General features: G+C 47.7%; 1 protein-coding gene and 1 long non-coding RNA gene across 9 annotated transcripts in view; one reads left to right on the forward strand and one right to left on the reverse strand.

The window, feature by feature from the left end:
* The window catches only part of GRM7 (glutamate metabotropic receptor 7), an 863,743-nt gene that overhangs the window by 750,775 nt on the left and 92,739 nt on the right, over positions 1–20,229 (forward strand). The window lies entirely within an intron of this gene.
* Positions 1,860–20,229, reverse strand: part of LOC137232696 (uncharacterized) — a 688,080-nt gene continuing 669,710 nt past the window's right edge. The window contains exons 7-8 of the long non-coding RNA XR_010947151.1: positions 9,799–14,518; positions 1,860–4,699 (exon numbers count right to left, since the gene is read on the reverse strand). This is a non-coding gene — a long non-coding RNA (uncharacterized lncRNA). The remainder of the gene's footprint in view (positions 4,700–9,798; positions 14,519–20,229) is intronic.

Here is a 20,229-nt window from a genome sequence, read left to right on the forward strand (position 1 = left end):
ATGGCCAGCATCAAAATGTCTACGACAAATGCTGGAGAGGGTGTGGAGAAAAGGGAACCCTCCTACACTGTTGCTGGGAATGGAACGTGGTGCAGCCGCTATGGAGCACGGTACGGACGCTCCTCGGAAAACTAAAAAACTTTTATAGGCAGAAGGGAGTGGGGAAAAGACAGTTAACACTAGGCCAAAAAAGCAGGTTGGTTATTGTGAGGTTACTTTCCTTTAGGGGACGACAGGGGTCAATCAGCCGGATGACCTAACTAGTACTGATGCAGCAATTCCCAATGGCCTGGTTCAAGATTCATTTCTGGGAGAGTCAAAACCATAATTCAGTTAATTCTCGGTTTGCTGAAGTGGGGCTTAGCGTAAGGAACTCCACGGTGGGCCCGTTTGCTTGTTTTTAACAATTTCCCCCTTTTGAGATCAGACTCTGAGCCTTAGAGATGGGATAAAAATTTAAGGTATCAGCACTGCCGCCAGCTACGGCTCTGGAGTTCTCACAGTGTTTTGCTGAGTCTCTGTGGCATTCACAGGTCCCAAGGGCAGGTTCACATTCCTGAAGTTGGTCATTCTCTTCAATCCTTGTCTGAAGTTCTAGTCTTAAGGTGATCGTGCGGTGATCAGCTGTGAACATGCATTTAAAGCTTTTGAGAGACTATATCACACCAGAGAGACCTACTAGGATAATCAGAAACAGTACAATTCCCAATGTCTGGACCTCACTTCAGACACAGGCTCCCTAAGACCCAAACCAATCAAAATAAGCCAAAGAAAGTCCCCACGGAAGGAGTCACTTTTTTAAGCCAACCGACTTTTATTCAGTCATCTTATTATGGAGCTGAGTCTCAACTTACCCCGAAGTGTCAAATTCGAGTATAGCAAGTGGTGTTGCCCATGGCGCAAACACCCTGGTTAGCTAACTAATCAAGGGCTCTCCTATTATCAAGAGCAACTTTGGGCAGAGAACGTGGGAATTTCTGGTGGGGAGCTCTTGTTGTAGCAGCAGATTCTGTAATAGCTTCAAGAGCTAAGGAACTGTTCCTGGTCAGAGCCTCATTTGCACTTAGGGTAAGGGTACTTAGCCCGCCTAGCAGGAATCTGCTGAAGGAAGCGAAGTTTGACTCATGAATGTCTCCTGGTAATTCCCGTTTGAGTCCGTGCCTCAGGACTGGAAAGATGACAGCCATGGAGGCTGGTAAAATGTCAGGGGCTGTAGAACACACAGGTGGGCTTATCCTGCTTGCCTCCTAACCCTTTCTTTGTACAAAGCCTGGAGGCAAAGCCCCCAAGTTCGGGAGTCTGACACAAAAGAGAAGGGGCTGATTTTGTTTTCTGAGAAACCTGAGGCATTGGCAGAACTAGAGGATTACCAGAATCGTGGCAAATCCAGCAGTCATTTGATGCTTGGATTATTATCCCCCCCCCACCGACTCCTTGCAAGGGGCGTTACCTTTCCAGGCCAGAGCAAGGCAAAAAGTGGACAAAAGTATCATGAGGACCTTCATGGCGTGAGCAGTAGGAAAAAAGATGATCAGAGCGGGAAGGAGAAATGGAGGGAAACATTCTTGATCTGAGGTCTTACCTCTAAAGTCTATGTGATTTTGAGGTCTCCATGTTTTTGCACAGGACCAGGTGTCAGGTAGAGCCTTCTTTACCTGTGAAAATGCACCCAAGTTTCCACACAGCTCATAATGTGGCAGTGGTGTCAGTGATCAAGATAAAATGCAAATGGACTTACAAATGTCCGTGGTTAATTAAGATAATAAATAAATGGAAAAGGATATTATACCAGGACACATCAAATTTCTAGGATTTTATACAGTTTTAGAACATTAATATTATATTCGTAGCATGCATCCATCCATACAAATACAACCTAAGAAGGTTTAGCATCACTTCTTATTTGATAATGAAATGCCCAAGGTCGCGAGGCCCCTCCACAAGACCACCAGAGTCGAGAGTCAAAGCCAAACGGCAAGGGTCATTTATTGCAGGTTCGAACCTGGACTTCCGCGCACTCGTTGCCGGTGACGCTAAGAGGTCCTGGCGGAGTTTAGTACAGCTCTTTTATAGACAGGTACAAACAAGTTCGGGACGTTCTGTGGGGCTTTCCAGGGGTGGGGAGTACTGATTGGTTGATTTTTGAACAAAGACACTAGTCGCCGTCTGATTGGTTGGACGGTTGCAGGTTGACTTTTGAACAAAGACACTAGTCGCCGTCTGATTGGTTGGACGGTTGCGGGGGGGGGGGGTCAGCAAGCGTAATTACAGAAGCCAGAGGGGCTAGTTAAGTTTCGGTTTCCTGAGGTTTCGTTTCTCAATTGGAAATACTTAACAGGGGGCCCTGGTCACAAAAAGAAACGGTGCAAACAGGAAGACTGATGCAACCCTAGCAGTGCTGCGGCCTCCACCAGCCCAACGGCAGGGCGGCGGGAGGCTGTGCGCCCAACTTCAGGCGGCGCTCCCAAATGTGGCAAGCCCAGCGCCGCGCCCTGGAATGGCCCTTTTTCGGCCCTTCTCCTCCGGGAGGAACAGAAAAGAAACTCCAGGAAAGGCACAAATTGAATGCAGGGCGTCAACTCAGTCCTATTCCCACCAAAGTAGAACATAGCCCCCTCATCCCCCCCTTTCTCATGAACCAGAGGAGCCAATCTTGGGTCCTCAAGGCTCGATTTCTGAGGCCTCGCAGGGCTGATATTGTGTTCTTAATATCATTAGCTGGACTGTATGTATTCTTTCGCGAACAAAATCCATGACTTTACTGAGTATACAGGGGCCTATAGTGAGGAGGAGAAGGAGGCATAGTAGAGGGCCCAGGATGGGGAGGAGGAAGGGAAGCATTCCATGAAGTCCTGACCAAAGGGGATTATCCGCTAATTCCTGCCGCGGCGAGCTAGGTCTTCCTGGAGCTGGTGGATCTTGGTTCTTACAATGCCTGATTTATTTGCATAGAAACAACATTTTTCTTTTAGGGCGAGGCATATCCCACCCTGTTCAGCTGTCAGCAAGTCTAAGCCCCTCCTATTCTGTAGGACCACCTCGGCCAGCGAATCTAATTGGTCCTGTAAGTCCTGAATGGTCCCAGAGAGAGTTTCTACATCTTCTATTAATTGCCTAGACAGCTGATTATAGGAGTGAAGGGAGACCCCAAGACCTGTACTCCCTGTGGCCACAGCTCCTGTAATTCCTAATCCTACCAGGAGGGGTATGACTGTAATGGCTCGTTTGGTTCTCCCTGCCCAGAGGTCAAAGCTGGGAATGGGCAATGGGGTGTCTCCCGAGATTAGGTCTACATTGGGGAGGAGGGTGGCTAGGGTGCAGACCCCTGTCCAGTTCGGGGGTAAATAGGTGTATGCTAGGTTATTTCCACAGACAAAGACAGTGGTATTAGGACTACAGCGGGAGGAGTTCACGGGGATATATTGACTACATCCAGTGGATGAAAGGATTCCCAAGTCAATACTGGCGTTAGAGAGGGAATCGTTCTTGACAAAGCATGAGGTATTAAAGGTGGTTGAAAATTTTGAAAATTGTATGGGGAACGGCTCGGGGAGTGAAGTAGGATTACATCGTTCGCTGATGTTTAAATTGGCGAAGGTGGGGATGGCTATAGGGTGGGGTGGTCCTTGAGGAAGGCAGAGCCAGCAATCCTGTGCTAAGTTGGGGTTGGTGGTATTCAAAAGCGCAAAAGTAGCTTCTAGTATGGACATGGTCTGGGGGTCCAGTTCAGAGGGATTGACCTTAGGGAGAATTAGGGGGTGGTAGCTGAGCTGTGGGTATAGATGCTGATAGACCTGTCTTCGGGTTTCTATCTGGCTCACTGCGTCCTGGGGCCCCCCACCATCTGACATATGTGTGGGGGCCCTGGTATTCCAGCATACCGGGGTCCCGGGGGTGCCAGTGCATCCAGCCTGAAGGTATTTATTACCCTCACTAATGGTGGGGCTTTTATTATTCTGTAGTATGGCTGTGAAATAAGTCTTGTTATTGGCCCCTGTACATTGCTGGTAAGAGGAATAGCACATGCTATGCATTGATTCCTGGAAGGTAGAACAGGGGCAAGTGGCTCGAGGGGGGAGTGGCTTAGGCTTATGGTAGCATTGCCAGCTTTGAGAGGCCCCGGTGCCCTATATGCCTGAACAAGGTATGCAGTTATGCCCCCGCAGTCCTGCATATGAGTATACCCTCGGGGAACAACAGGAGCCTCCATAGTACCTCCCCTGCACTTGCACGGTGCACTGTATAGTTGTTGTATTAAAGTATTCTTATCGGGGGAAGGGCCGAGTCCTCCCCTCGTGGCCCGAGGGTTGAGGGTTAGGACTATCATTAGGGCTATCAGCAGTACCTTGGTCATCATGGGGGAGGGTACGGCGCAAGGTCAGTTTGAGGGGATTGTCCTTACTCCGGTCAACCGTCCAGGTGACGTCAGCTTTAGTGGACTTGATGAGGTCAGAAAATGGGTCCACCGGCTTGACGTGGGTGTAATGGATCCAGGCAGCTATGCTGTCCACCTTGATGGCCGTCGGCGTTGTCAGGATGATCTGGTAAGGTCCTTTCCACCTGGGTTCTAGGGTCTCTTGTCGATGGCGTTTGACAAGGACCCACTCACCTGGCCGGAGCTGGTGTGGAGTAGGCGGGGGTCCTGTTGCATATAGCTCTTTCAGTTTGGGCCAGATTGTCTCGTGTGTCCGCTGTAAGGCTTGGAGGGAAGACAGGAGATTATTTTCTGGGTCCAACTGGATAAGGTTAGTCTTTAGGTTAGGGATGATAGGAGGAGGCCTACCATGCATTATTTCGTAGGGAGTAAATCCTAGCTTATAGGGGGAATTTCGCACCCTAAACAGAGCGTAGGGGAGTAGGACTACCCAGTTAGCGCCAGTCTCCATGGTCAATTTAGTCAAGGTCTCTTTTAGAGTTCTATTCGTCCTTTCTACCTGTCCTGAACTCTGGGGGCAGTATGCACAATGTAATTTCCAATTAGCCCCAAGTATGGAAGCCAGATCCTGACTTACCTTAGAAACGAAGGCTGGCCCGTTGTCGGACCCTATCATAACTGGAAAGCCATACCTGGGCAGGATCTCTTCTAGTAGCTTCTTAGCTACTATTTGTGCAGTCTCATTCTTGGTTGGGAATGCCTCAGTCCAACCTGAAAAGGTATCTATAAACACCAGTAAATATTTATACCCATATTTGCCAGGCTTTACCTCCGTGAAGTCCACTTCCCAGTAGGCTCCGGGCTGGTTTCCTCTCTCCCGGATGCCAGTGGTTGACGGGTGGGTGCTGGCATTATGGAGTTGGCAGACTGCACAGTCAGCAACCAGTCGTTCAGTCTTCTCGGAGACATTTTTAAGTCCAGTCTGCCTGATGAGATCCTGTAGCCGTCGGGCGCCCAAGTGGGTGCTACGGTGGATCCGTTCAAGGACCAGGGTTCCTAGTTTCTCAGGAAGGAGGATATTGTTCTTAGCGTCCCGCCACCATCCGTCTCTAACCTGGGTTAGAGGGAGCTTGCTCATCCATCTGATGTCATCCTCCGAGTAGTCGGGTTGGGGCGGTAGTTCCCGGGGCCCTGGATCCGGCAGTTGCAGGGGAAGTAATGGTATTGGAGTGTGTGCCGCCTTTCGAGCCGTCTGGTCTGCCAAATTGTTGCCTCGGGCGACTGGATTCGTGGGTTTTTGATGCCCCGGGCAGTGTACAATGGCTAGCATTTTGGGTTCCCATATGGCCGCTAGCAAGGCCAGGATTTCCTCTTTGTTCTTGATGTCTTTGCCCTCTGCTGTGAGTAGTCCCCGCTCTCAGTATATTGCCCCATGTATATGTGCGGTAGCGAAAGCATACCGGCTGTCTGTGTATATGGTGGCTTTTTGGCCTTTGCTCATCTTGAGAGCTTGGGTCAGGGCAATTAATTCAGCTTTTTGGGCTGAGGTCCCTGGGGGGAGAGTCTCTGCCCATATCACCTCAGTTTCTGATGTTACCGCTGCCCCCGCATACCTCTGACCTTGCTGGACAAGGCTGCTGCCGTCAGTGAACCATGTGACTTGTGCATCCGGTAGGGGTTGGTCACGTAGGTCTTCCCGAACCCCATGGATCTGGGCCAGTACCTCTGCACAGTCATGGAGTGGGGAGTCCAAATCTGGGTCAGGTAATAGGGAGGCAGGGTTTAATGCCCGCGGCGGAGTGTAGCTGATTCTGAGGGGATTTAACAGTAGACCCTGGTAGTGGACCAGTCGAGCATTGCTCATCCATCGGTCGGGAGGCTGTTTGAGAACCCCGTCGATGGCGTGGGGGGTGGTGACATGTAACTCCTGCCCCATAGTTAGTCAGCATCCTTTACCATTAGGGCCGTGGCGGCGATCATCCGGAGGCCAGCCGGCAGCCACTGGGTCCAATTTTTTTGATAGGTAAGCAACAGGCCTGGGCCAAGGACCGAGGGGCTGGGTCAACACGGCCTTAGCTATGCCTTTGCTTTCATCCACAAAGAGGTTGGAAGGGTTTGGAGACATCAGGGAGACCCAGGGCGGGTGCGGATAGCAAGGCAGTTTTGATCTGCTGAAATGATTGCTCAGCCTCCTCTGTCCATTTAAAGGGCGTCTGCTCTTTGGTGGCTAAGTATAGCGGTTTGGCCATTTCAGCAAATTTGGGTATCCATAAACGGCAGAACCCCGCTGACCCCAAAAATTCCCTCACCTGTCGAGGCGTGGTGGGTCTGGGGATGCGGAGGACGGTTTCCTTCCGTGCATCTGTGAGCCATCGTTGCCCCCCTTTCAATAGGTACCCCAGGTAAGTTACCTCAGGCCTGCAGATCTGTGCTTTCTTGGCAGAGGCCCGGTATCCCAGGGTGCCGAGAGTCCGTAGGAGGTTTCTGGTTCCCTGCAGGCAGGCTTCAGCGGTCTCAGCAGCTATTAAGAGATCATCAACATACTGCAGGAAGGTTACATCGGGGTTTTGTCTCCGGTACTCACTGAGATCCTCGTGTAGGGCCTCATCAAACAAGGTAGGCGAGTTTTTGAATCCTTGGGGAAGTCTGGTCCAGGTGAGTTGTCCGTTTATACCTCTCTCGGGATCTGACCATTCGAAGGCAAAGAGTTCTTGACTTTTGGGCGCCAAGGGTAAACTAAAAAAGGCATCTTTGAGGTCCAGCACAGTATACCATTGTTTTTCTGGACAAAGGGCGCTCAAAAGAGTATATGGATTGGGCACAGTAGGATGGATGTCTATGACCCGTCTGTTGACTTCCCTCAGGTCCTGCACTGGGCGGTAGTCTTTACTGTTAGGTTTGTGGACTGGCAGCAGGGGTGTATTCCAGGCCTACTGGCAGGGACGCAGTATCCCCAGGTCAAGAAGCCGGCGAATATGAGGAGTGATACCAGTCTTGGCCGCTATGGGCATGGGATACTGTCGGACACGTGCAGGATCTGACCCCGGTTTGATCTCTATGAATAGGGCTGGGCGATGTTTGGCTAGTCCCATCCCCCCTGTTTCTGCCCATGCTTCGGGGAACTGCTGAAGCCATGACTCTATATCTTGATTTTGGGAAGGTGGTTCCTGGTGAAGTCAGTACTCATCTTCCAAGTTCAGGGTGAGCACAGATACGGGTTGGTCATGAGGGTCTGTTACGATTGGCCCCTCTGGCCGAAAATGAATTTGTGCTCCCATTTTAGTGAGTAAGTCTCTCCCCAGTAAGGGGCAAGGGCTATCGGGAATGACCAGAAAGGAATGGGTTACTCTTCCCGTGCCCAAGTCCACAGTTCTCTGAGTGGTCCAGGGGTAATGTTTGACTCCCGTAGCTCCCTGGACCCAGGAGGATTTGTTAGAAACTTTCCCGTGGGGCTTAACCAAGACCGAATGCTGTGCCCCCGTATCCACCAGGAATTGGACTGGTTTCCCCTCCACTTGTAGGGTTACCCTGGGTTCGGGGAGGGGGTCCGAACCCCGTCCCCCCTACTCTGCATCATGTGTAAATAGGACTGGGGTGGCCTTCGGTTGCCATTGCCCCTGGTTGGGGCGCGGCTGCCTTTTCTTGGGGCATTCCCGAGCCCAGTGGCCCTTTTCCTTGCAATAGGCACATTGATCTCTGTCCAGTGGTCGCCTGGGAGGTCGAGTGGCTGGGGGGCCCTCTTGATCTTTCTGAACAATGGCGGCCAGGACCTTAGTCATTTTCTCAGTGGCTTTAAGTTGTTTATCCTCTGGGGCGTCTCGGTTATTAAAGACGCGCTGGGCGATACGGAGTAGGTCCTGTATCTGTTTGCCCTCCAGATCTTCTAACTTCTGGAGTTTCTTTTTAATATCAGGGGTGCCTGGTTAACGAAGGACATTACAACGGCAGCCTGATTTTCGGGGGCCTCTGGATCCATAGGGGTATACTGCCTAAAGGCTTCCATTAATCTTTCTAAGTAAGAGGAGGGGCTTTCTGTTTTACCTTGTATAATTGAATATACCTTGGCCAAATTAGTGGGCTTGCGCGCGGCAGCCCGGAGACCCGCCATTAGAGTCTGGCGATAAATGAGCAGTCGTCCCCTACCTTCTCCGGTGTTACAGTCCCATTCATCCTGCGGGGGGGGCGAGTTAAGGGAAAGGCTGCATTGATGAGGTCAGGGTTAGCAGTGGGTTGACCATCATCTCCAGGAACCAGTTTTCTCGCCTCCAGCTGGATTCGCTCTCGTTCTTCAGTAGTGAATAGGATCCGGAGGAGCTGTTGGCAGTCATCCCAGGTGGGCTGATGAGTGAACATAACGCTATCTAGAAGAGCTATCAAGTCTTTAGTATTATCAGAAAAGCGGGCATTCTGGGTTTTCCAATTATATAAGTCACTGGTAGAGAATGGCCAATACTGGAGTCGCGGGTTCCCTGTCTCATCGGGAGGGCCTATTTCTCGCAGGGGTAGGGCTATGGTGGAATCAGGATGGCGGAGCCCTGGGTCGCGCTGAGTGCGTCCACGAGTGCGCCCAGCCGGCCCATGGGAATTATTTTCATTGGGCAGGAGGACCGGTAGTGCCTCTGCCTCTCGGTCCTCCGGTTCTAGCCTGGGTGGCCCTTCGGGAGGGGCCGCAGGAGGTTCTACCAAGGGGAGAGGAGCAGGGCCAGGAGCAGGAAGGGGGACCGGTTGTGGGGCCAAAGGAGGAGGTTGATATGGGGGGGGGGGTCTAGGAGAAGGAGATCTTGGCTGTCAGAGAGTATGGGTGCAGTTGGGGTCTGAGGCTTGGGGGGTTTAGTTGGTCGGGCCGCAAGGATCTTACATGACCCTGATGACAAAAAGGGGGTCATCCAGGGAGGAGGGTTTTCTACCAGGTCCTGCCATACCAGGATGTAGGGGATCTGGTCCGGATGGCCTTCTTTTCCTGGCAAGAAAACTCTAGATTTAACTTTTAGGATTATAGGAAGACAAAAGGTACCCTCGGTGGGCCAGCCAACCCCGAAAGCTGGCCATTCAGAGTGGCAGGTGGTGATTAGTTTTCTTCTCCGGATGTCCAGACTGAGGTTGTGTCCTCGAGACTTTACATCCCCGAAATCAGCGAGAAGGAGGGAGAGGGGGGTACTCTGTGCTTGGCCCATGTCTAGGTCCTGGAAGAGATTGGTTAGAAAAGGTTACTCTGAAACCAAAAGTGATTAAGAGCAGTCCCAATAGCGGAGCCTGTAAAAGGAGGAAGGGGAGGTTATCGCGTGCGCGCTTCAGATGGGCTGTCAGCCCCAGATGGGTCGTGGTGGACGTCTCCAACCACACCCGACTAGGTGTCCTATAGCGCGTCCGCCAGGACCGTCCTAGTCCCCAAAACAGAAGGTACCCTGAGCCGGCTTACTTACCGATCGGTTGTCAGCGATGACCCATTGACCTGATGTCTGGTGGGCTTGGGGGCATCCCGGACGAGCCCCCAAATGAAATGCCCAAGGTCGCGAGGCCCCTCCACAAGACCACCAGAGTCGAGAGTCAAAGCCAAACGGCAAGGGTCATTTATTGCAGGTTCGAACCTGGACCTCCGCGCACTCGTTGCCGGTGACGCTAAGAGGTCCTGGCGGAGTTTAGTACAGCTCTTTTATAGACAGGTACAAACAAGTTCGGGACGTTCTGCGGGGCTTTCCAGGGGTGGGGAGTACTGATTGGTTGATTTTTGAACAAAGACACTAGTCGCCGTCTGATTGGTTGGACGGTTGCAGGTTGACTTTTGAACAAAGACACTAGTCGCCGTCTGATTGGTTGGACGGTTGCGGGGGGGGGGTCAGCAAGCGTAATTACAGAAGCCAGAGGGGCTAGTTAAGTTTCGGTTTCCTGAGGTTTCGTTTCTCAATTGGAAATACTTAACAGGGGGCCCTGGTCACAAAAAGAAACGGTGCAAACAGGAAGACTGATGCAACCCTAGCAGTGCTGCGGCCTCCACCAGCCCAACGGCAGGGCGGCGGGAGGCTGTGCGCCCAACTTCAGGCGGCGCTCCCAAATGTGGCAAGCCCAGCACCGCGCCCTGGAATGGCCCTTTTTCGGCCCTTCTCCTCCGGGAGGAACAGAAAAGAAACTCCAGGAAAGGCACAAATTGAATGCAGGGCGTCAACTCAGTCCTATTCCCACCAAAGTAGAACATAGCCCCCTCAATAATGCTTCCTGCATAATTTAACAGATCCAATAAGCCTAATTTATTTTAACATCTTACCGTGTAAGCAGCAAACCCCTTGACATTTTCTGGGGACCCTCTGGGAAATATCCAAGTTCGTTTGAGGTCAGAAAGACCCCACGTAAAGTCTGACTTCGGGAATACATCAAAGTTTGAACATTGGATTAAACGGGATCCCAGATCGTTATAATACTTCATTATCTGTGTAGCCGAAGTGACAACAAAAGACGGTCAAGGGAAAACCAGGTATGTCGTTATAAGCAAAACTTTTACCTCTTGTAATGTTGAGAGGGCTGGGTTTTCTCAAGTAATCAAAGACCTGATAAAGACAACCGGAAGCACCGTCAGTTATTTTGGTCAAACACAAGGATCTCTGCAGCCCAGGCACACTACTTTAAAAGGTAAACTTTCACAGTCTCTTCGGAAAAGCAGACCAAAAGTACAATAACACTGTGTCATTTTAGTGGAGAGGAAACCAGTCTAGTTAATTTTGCACCAGTCTAATTCTGTGTACTTTTGGTATCAAATCTCATGTTTTTAAGCTTCACTAGATCCAGTCCAAACTAGCTTGACCACACATAAAATTCCTTTCCCGAGATGCCTTTTTAATATTTTTTCAAATTTTGTCCTATTTTATTTTCGGGCAGGAACAACCAAACAGTTGGTTCCTTTCATACTTACTATTTCCAAGTCACTATAATTTCATATGGTGATTAGAATTCTGAACCCTTAGAATCCTTAGTTCCTTGGTATAAACTAAGAAGTAAGCAGTTGTGGACTGCCACACTAGCGTTCTGTGGAGTGGCAGAATGTTTTAGTGTCTTACCTTATTTGGAATTAATCTAGATATTCGATGAATATCCATTATTTAACTTATTGCAGTATAACTTCAGGGTTTCAAGTTACCAAAAACGATTTGGAAGCTTTTTTGGCATGCCATAAAGCACAGTTATTGTTGAAAAGTTTATTTAATTTACTTGTTCTTAACCATTACATTCAGATTACTCGTGAAAATTTCATGAGACATTAAACAGCTAACCGCCATCAGTACTGCTAGGAATACTTACCGTTTGTCCAAGCTTACGTTATCTTTCTTGCTAAAAAGTTCTGTAACAGAGATGACGTGAGCTTATTGGACTTTTAGCAAGCCTAGGTAGAATAAAAATATTTAATACTGGTAACTCTAAAGCGTGCTTGTTTACTGAAGATTATCCTAGATCACATGATCTTGAAAAGCATTTGCATTAGTTTTTATATTTCTGAGAGTATATTTAATTAATAGAGTGTCTGTAAGGCAATTCGATAGAGCTGTCTACAAATTAAAGTTGGTACTCTCATCTGCATGTAGAAAAATACCTCATCTACGACAAACATACACAGACACACAGACAGAGATCGTAATAGACTTTTTTTTTTTTTTACAATTTAAGCCGTGAAGCAGGTATGATAATGCAAAACTCACTAGTTTATAAAAGAACGGTTGGATACAAATTCTGGTTTCGGTGATGGAATAAGTTAAGCTTACTGCTCAGATGGTTAAGGCTTACCACTAATCAAAGATTTTTTTAATAGGCCTAGTTTTCAAATAAATAGCCTTTCTTTTATTTTTTCTTTCTGTATCTTCTTTTCTTTCTGATAAGAATTACCTTGGTTCCTAGAGAAGACCAGGTAGGACATTTACATCTCAAAAGGCACAGAGATAGAATGTAAATTCCAGCAAGAAGGATTTGTTTCCTAAGTCTAAATCTTTTACAATTATCTGCAAACCTTTGGCCATGAATAGGGGAGGTTTGGGGATAGGTGAGAAGGATAGGTGGCCTTTGAATTGCTTCTAGAGCTGCATTTCTGTTCTTGTAAAGACTCAATTTACAAGACAAGGACAGTTGTTTTTAATTCCTCATAGACTCAGGTTGCAACCTGAATGACCTCATCATAGGCTGACACACCCATCCAACTATCTCCACATTGCTTTGTATCAGGGAGAAGACCTACAACTACAATGGAAATCAAAAAAACCCTGTGCTCTAGACTTAGAGCTGCTCATTTGGGGAATGATTTTCTTTACCTCTAGGTACTTGAGTTCATTGTGGCTTAGGGGACAGGGCCAAAAAAGTGTCTTTATCTGCCTCTGATACCAGCTTCCAAGTTGGGCAACTTCTGACCAAAGACGCTACTTTTCAACAATCCTTTCAAATATGTTGTCAGTTTTCAGCTTGGACAAACGGTAAGTATTCCTAGCAGTACTGAAGAAGCCCATGGAGGCAAGAGGTGTCCCCCAAAAGCGTGCAAAAGATACTACCCTCCCAGGATCCACAGCCACTCCCAAAGATAACCAAAGGAAAGACAGACTCAGACACAGTTCCTCTGAGCTGGCAGCAGTGAGTAGGTTGCTGGCCACAAATGGAGCACAGCCCACATTTCTGTCTGGTCTTACCTTTGGGGCCTCCAACCTGACAGTTGCCCAGCCAAGTTCTCAGGACACAAAATGAGACAAGGGCAGTAGCTGTCCTTGGGAGACAAAGGACATAAACCAAGGCGTCTGGATTTCGAAAGAAAGGGACAGTGTAAAATGTTACCTTCCTCTCCCACCGGGCCGCTGCAGAGAGATTCGGGAGAGCTGACACTGGTAAGGATTCTCCCCTTTCGCAGGCTTCTGGCAGTTTTCCTAGGATCCCAGCCGCAGGCTCCGGCTGAGTGGGGTTTAGAGAGTGCAGCCCTAGTATCTACCAGAATTTTACAAGATTTCCCACTACTTTTAACTTTACTTTCCCTTCAGCTGTTTAAAGCTGTAGCTGGTAGCGGCTTACTCGAGAATCCCTGAGTCCCATCAACCCTGGAAGGCGCTGTCCTTCCACGGTAGACGTGGAGGCACCTCCAAGGCCCCGCACTCGGAGGACCTTGGTTTACAGCCTTGCAGGCTCTGCAGAGTGGAAAGGCTATTCAGGCGCAGGATCATAGACTGTGAGTTCTCAGGTAAAGGAGGCTAGAGGGCAGTAGGTACAGTCACATCAGCCTTACAGTTCTTTGTTTTATAGCTGCCTCTTGTACCTTTGCTTTCTCCTCAGCCTTTTGGAGGCCTCCGCGTGACACTTAAAATAGGTATCCCATGCTGTTTGATTTGGGAGCCCTTGCTTTCAAGAGCACTTCAATGAATGGTGTTTGGAACATTCCTCAAAGGGGCCATTGTAGTGTAAGATTTTGCCACTCTTGTAGATATTCACAGCTTCCAGGACCTCAGTTCTTAAAATAAGCATTTGTGCCCAAAGGTGGTGCACTCACTTTTTTGAAACTTGAGGATCCCAATTCTTTAGCTAAGTCTGGGGTCTGCTGGAGCCAAGTTAATACCTAAGAGGGCCGTGCTGCTGGTCTGGGGATTGTATGACGTTTTAAAGTGCACCTTGTAGCATGAACATTGTTCGAGGTTGGGGGTGAACTAACTAGTTTCACTCTAACGCATTCTGTGAACACCTTATCCTAGCATGGGAGTCAGAGTTGGGGGGCAAGCACTCTAATGGCTCTTATGTGCTCGACCCCACGCCCACTAGTTTTGCAGCCTTGCCTTCCCAGATTCCCCTTAGCAAGAGGACTATTTACTCCGTTACTTCGTGTACACATTAACAGAAACCAACAGTAACCGAGGAAATGGAACTGTGGACGCCAGCAGTAACCAAAGAGATGGTACTGTGGATTGGCCAAGAGAAGGCCCTAACTGCACCAACAGCTATTCCCAAGCGTAACTGGGAACCAAACCAGCACTGGCTAGAACCTGTCACTCCAGACCGACCCGAGGGGAACTTAGCCACGGCCCTTGGAAATGGTGAGAAAGAGAACTCGAAGCGTTCACGGTTACCAGCATCTGTGTTTCCCACTGTCCTCGGAGCCATCAGAAGTCTCCTTCAGATGCGACCACTGCCATCAAGCTGTAAAGAAACAAAATTCAACTAAGGAAACTGTAAAGATCTTATTGGGTTTATTCAGTAATTCATGACTCAGGCAGCATCCAGTCTAGAAGCTAAAAGCATCTCCAAGGAGCTGCAGAAAACGGAAGGAAGACTTCTCAAGGCAGAAGGGAGCAGGAACAAGGAGGCTGCACTAGGCAAAAAAGTAGGTTGGTTATTGCAAGGGGCTGGCAGGCAGATGACCTAACGAGTGGTCCGGCGATTCCTGAGGGACTGGTATAAGATTCCACTTCTGGGAGAGCTAAAGCTGTAACGCGGTTAAGTCTCAGGTGTGGAGCTTAGCAATAAACAACTCAGTAATGGGCCTTTTTTTTTTTTTTTTTTTTTTTGCGGTACGCGGGCCTCTCACCGTTGTGGCCTCTCCCGTTGCGGAGCACAGGCTCCGGACGCGCAGGCTCAGCGGCCATGGCTCACGGGCCCAGCCGCTCCGCGGCATGTGGGATCTTCCGGGACCGGGGCACGAACCCGTGTCCCCCAGGCGGACTCTCAACCACTGCGCCACCAGGGAAGCTATGTTTTGTTTTTAACAACCTCTGACACGTAAATATCTTATTGCCTACATATTTCTCAAATTCATCTGCTCTAACTGACCACCATCTCTCTCTTCCCCAGCCTGGACTTAATCATGGAAGTTTGCATTTAGAGATTTTAGTAAGTCAAAAAAAAATTAATCATAGGGCAAGAAGACCCTGAGCGGAACAATTTTGCTTCCTAATATCATGTATAGCATTGCTTTCCAATCTTGAGTTTTACAGAGTGAACCTAAGAATCATAAACAGAAAATGGGATTATACTTTGACAGAAGCAGAATCAAAATGGAACAGTGTCCTGATTGATCACCCAGACCAGGTGGAACCAAGCAGGCATCCATCCCCAAACCTGGCCTGACGCCTACTATGAGGAATACTACATTCTGACGTAAGAAGGGCATCAACATCTAGAACGGTCCAGGACAATGCAAGAGTGGAGGAAACACGCATTTATAGAATGATCACAGGATTAAAATGTGAATGTAGCTCCAGGGTGCTGCAAAGCTTTCCTGAAGACAGGACACGTTGCTGGTGATGGCATATGCTAACTAATACAGCACTTGCTGTGTGCCAGGGAATATCCACAATTACTGTCTTCTTCATTTAATACTCCTAACACCAACCTGATGAAGTAGATAATCATCCTTCTTTTATAGAAGAGGAAACTCAGGACTTAGAAAGATTTAGTACCTTGTCCAAAGTTATACAGCTAACAAGCGATGGAGCCAGGATAGGAAATTAGGAACTTTTGTTTCTGAGTCAATATCTTAACCTTTAAAATTCAGTGCTGCAAAATAGGACAATACGAGAGAGAAGCACAAACTGGGCAAAAGACCAGTGAGGTGAGTGTGCAGAGCAGAGGGCACTGAACAAAACAGGAGTGGCTAGGGGGAGGGAGGAATAAAACCGGAACTGCTGCTGTCCGAAACACTGAAGCCCCTTCTGAGCCTCCACTGCTCGGAAAGCTTCTGAAAGCAAGACCAGACTAGTTCCATTTGGTCTGCTAAGCACAAGAGCCTATCAGAAAAGGCGAACAAAACATTTCCAAAATGATCATTGCTGTTCTTCCCCTGCAAGGCATTGCCGTGACTTTCTTTCTTCCTATGTACACCCCCATGATTTACCTTCAAGACTCTTCCGGGCTGACCTTGCTTCTTTTGTTACAGCTCATTCTCATCAACTTCATTACATTCCAATAAATAGCGATGTCCTGCTCCTTGACTGCGGGGTGTGTGTATAACAGACGCTGACAGCAGCCTAAGAGAAAATTTCCCAACTTGTCTTCTATGTTATGCTCCCTTTTCGCGCACAAAGATGCTGCTATGAATTTAGTATTCAAAAAGCCTTGTAGACCTCATTTCATCTGGAGTACAATCAGATATTGAGAACGCCAACGTTGTGTTTAGCACAGGGTATCAGGTCCATTTCCTGTTCCCCTTCCCTCTAGGTGTAGGGTGACATTTGGAAGGCTTGGCCAATCATGTCACAGTAATCTACAAGAAACAGTAGGTTTCAGCTGAGAACTGTATAACTAATCTTATTCTATACCAGGCAGTGTATCAGAACTTCTCCTTCACCAGCAAACTGCTTATAATCTACTAAACTGTCACATGTCATCTTATTCTTTCCTAGCTCAACTGGGAACCTGTTTCCTCAACAACAGCCATGAAAACATCAACAATTCTTTTTCCCATTGCAAACTGAAAGAATATGCTATTAAAACGCATTGCCAAATTTTCACCAAGGGTGGGAATGGTTGGGCTCCAATGTTGTACTTTGATGTTCAAAAATATCTGCAGATCTTTCAAGGCTACTGGTAAATGGTCCAGGTTTTGAATCTTCTATCCACAAAAAGCAATAGTTTATAGAAGATCTCCTGAAGAGCATAATACACTTGCAGTATGGGTAGGTGGGATTAATCACGGGTGTTCATTGATCAGCACTGCCCAAAGGGATTTTCTATGATGATGATGGGAAAAAAAATTTTTTTACTTAACGTTATTTATTTCTGGCCGCATTGGGTCTTCCTGGCTGCGTGCAGGCTTTCTCCAGTTGTGGCGGTGGGGGCTACTCTTCGTTGCAGTGTGCGGGCTTCTCTTGTTGCGGAGCACAGGCTCTAGGCATGCGGGTTTCAGTAGTTGTGGCACGCAGGCTCAGGAGTTGCGGCTTGCGGGCTCTAGAGCGCAGGCTCAGTACTTGTGGCGCACGGGCTTAGCTGCTCTGCAGCACGTGGGATCTTCCTGGACCAGGGCTCGAACCCGTGTCCCTTGCATTGGCAGGCGGATTCCTAACCACTGTGCCACCAGGGAAGTCCACATCAACTTTTTAAAAACTGTGCTTACTCACTTGCCCTGGCTTTTCTCTGACTTAGGACGTCCAACAGCCCCTCTCAGACCTCTATTTCTCCCTGCATTTACTCATTTGTTGATGCCTCCTCCCAGCCAATCTTAACACCTTTGACCTCTCCGTGTCCCTTACCTCGCACATGGGCACAACTCAGAGACAGTCCCTATGCCACGCATATTAAATCTGTGCCTTCTCCCCATTCCTTTAGCTCCCATTAAATAGGTCCAGCACCAATCTTTGCTTGTGGAGAAACCCTAGCAGCCTCATCACTCATTTCTGTCATCCCCTCTCCCTCCTCCCAGCTGCGGGACGCACTGGGGCCTGACTCATCTTGCCCAAGCACAGATATAGTCACATCTCTCTGCTGCCCCAAGCATTTAATAAACCTGATGATTTAAATTGAACCCCCCATTCTGTCCTTCAATAAATTCGATTGCAAATATTACTTGCACAAACGGCCCGGGGAACACAAGACTCACGGACCTGCTGATCCTTCAGTGGACACTCCGTACGGCTGTTTTCTCCTTCCTTCCCAGGGAAGTGCTCTGATTAAATGCTCTTCCCATTCAGGGCCCATCTCAATGTCACTGCCCTCCATGTCTTTGCAAGTTTACCACTGCTCCTGCCTTTAAACTGTTACAACACTATTTTTAAATTAATGATTATATATGTGTGTGTGTATATATATATATATATATATATATATACACACACACAAAACAAAGTGAAATACGTAAGTTTTAAGGGTGAATTCTGACTCATGTGGACACTTGTATCGCCATCATCCACATCGAGATATAGATTTCCATAACCCAGAAAGTTCCCTTTGTCCCCTTCCATGTAGTACCCATCTCTGAACAACTGTTATTCGGACTCATAGATTAGTTCTGGATACTTCTGAACATCATACGATGCACTTGTACCCTACATGCTCTCTGGTATCTAGTCTCTTTTACCTCAAACATTTTTTTTTGAGATTCAGTCTTGTCATTGTTTATGTATATAGTTCTGAACTCCAAGGGCACCTTGTGGCCGCGTCCTCTAAGGAACCCTTGCCTGCCTTATCCTTTCTGTCCCACCACTAACAAACCAGAGTTTTAAAGGCAGAGTTTTAAACCAGTTTATCTTTTGTCTCCCACAGTACCCCACACGGGGTTCTGATGTATATGGGGAGTACAGTTCATATTTCTTGGATGAGACTGAGTGAATGATCAATTCCTTTCTTGGGTCGCCAGATGACTTCAGTAGAAAATATCACCTGTGAGCAGCATGGCATGTCCTAGGCCACTGGGACAGCTATTTTATAGAGGTGACGGGTTTATTGGCATGATGTGAAGAGGGAGGCAAAGCACTATCTGTCTGTGAGAACTGATAGCAAAGGCTCAATACCTTGGGCAACGAAACTCTGCATTTTGACACGACCATGCGCCTGAGATGGGTCACCACACCATGCCCTGGCTTCTGCGGATTTATGACCACAAATTTCAAACTCAAATGTCAAAAATTCTACTTAGTCTCAAATAACAGAATGTGACGAAGCTGAAGAATTCAGAGCCTGAACACCCATCAAGGAAATATTTAGAAGGAAAATATATTCCCTTTGCCCTTTTTGTCTACGTAGACAGTGAATGGAAAGGGAAGCAGAGGTATCATTTATAGCAATAGCTAGTAGCTGGGACTTCAGGCTACTCAAGTCTTAGGACTGAGTGGCAATTTAACGGGGCACAGAAAATAAGAGAACTTTTGCAAAGGCTTAAAAGCTTTCTGCAGTGATGCCATCTGCTTTTACGGAGAAGGGGCATATTACTTTGTCTCCAAGCCGGAGTCAGGACTATATAATGCAATGTCGAGACCTCTGGCTCTCAACTAAAGCATGACAACGACTACTGTGAGAGGGATCTGCCTCTGACAACCCCTTTGTCCATTCACGAACCACCTTAGACTCAGGAGAGGAATAATTATAGAGCAACTGCTCAAGAGTAGAATTTTCGAGCCTCTGGAAAGAAGGAAGTTTCCACTGGGCCATTTGGGTGATTGTCAAGACTGTGGTTGAGTCTATCTAAACGGAATAATTTACTCAGTTAACTATTCACCAATTTAGTCGGTGAAAAGCTAGCTTTCCAATAGTGACTGTTTGCAAATGAAGCAGTAAACCCAATTCTTCCTGCTTCCTCCTAAAACTCTGAGACCAGAACTTATTACTTCTCTAGTGTTACTTTCTGACCCTTTATGACTGCAATAATAAGTCATCTCGAGTTTCATTATCTCCAGTTATCTGTTGGAACTAAAAGGGAAAGATACAAGAGGAATTATAGACAGAAAGGAGAGCTGAGAGCATTATTCAAAGAGTTCGAATATGTATGTCCTAGGTTGAGCCCAAAATTTTAGCATAAACTGCAGAGAAAAACAGGTACAGAATAAAATTATGAAAAAAAATCTTTAAAAATCATGAAAGAAATTTTAATTAGAATAAAATCTAATTAGAAGCACATATAGGTGAATATCATTTGATCTTGCTATAGGGAAGGACTTTCTAAGGCAATAATACTCAACCCTGATGACACAACAGAATCACCTGCGGAGCATTTGAAAACCGTGTGGCCTACGTAGGACACCAGACTGATTAAAGCAGGGTACCTGGCAGCGGGGAGGGACAAGGTGGGGAATCCAAACATCAGCAGTTTTCAAAGGTTTCCAGGTGATTCCAAAGTGTAACCAAAGTTGAGAATCACTGTTCACTATTCTCAACGTAATAAAAACAATAAAGAAGTAATAAAGCAAATAATGTCCAATGAC

The sequence above is a fragment of the Pseudorca crassidens genome, chromosome 10, assembly GCF_039906515.1.
Source record: "Pseudorca crassidens isolate mPseCra1 chromosome 10, mPseCra1.hap1, whole genome shotgun sequence".
NCBI classification, from domain to species: Eukaryota; Metazoa; Chordata; class Mammalia; order Artiodactyla; family Delphinidae; genus Pseudorca; species Pseudorca crassidens.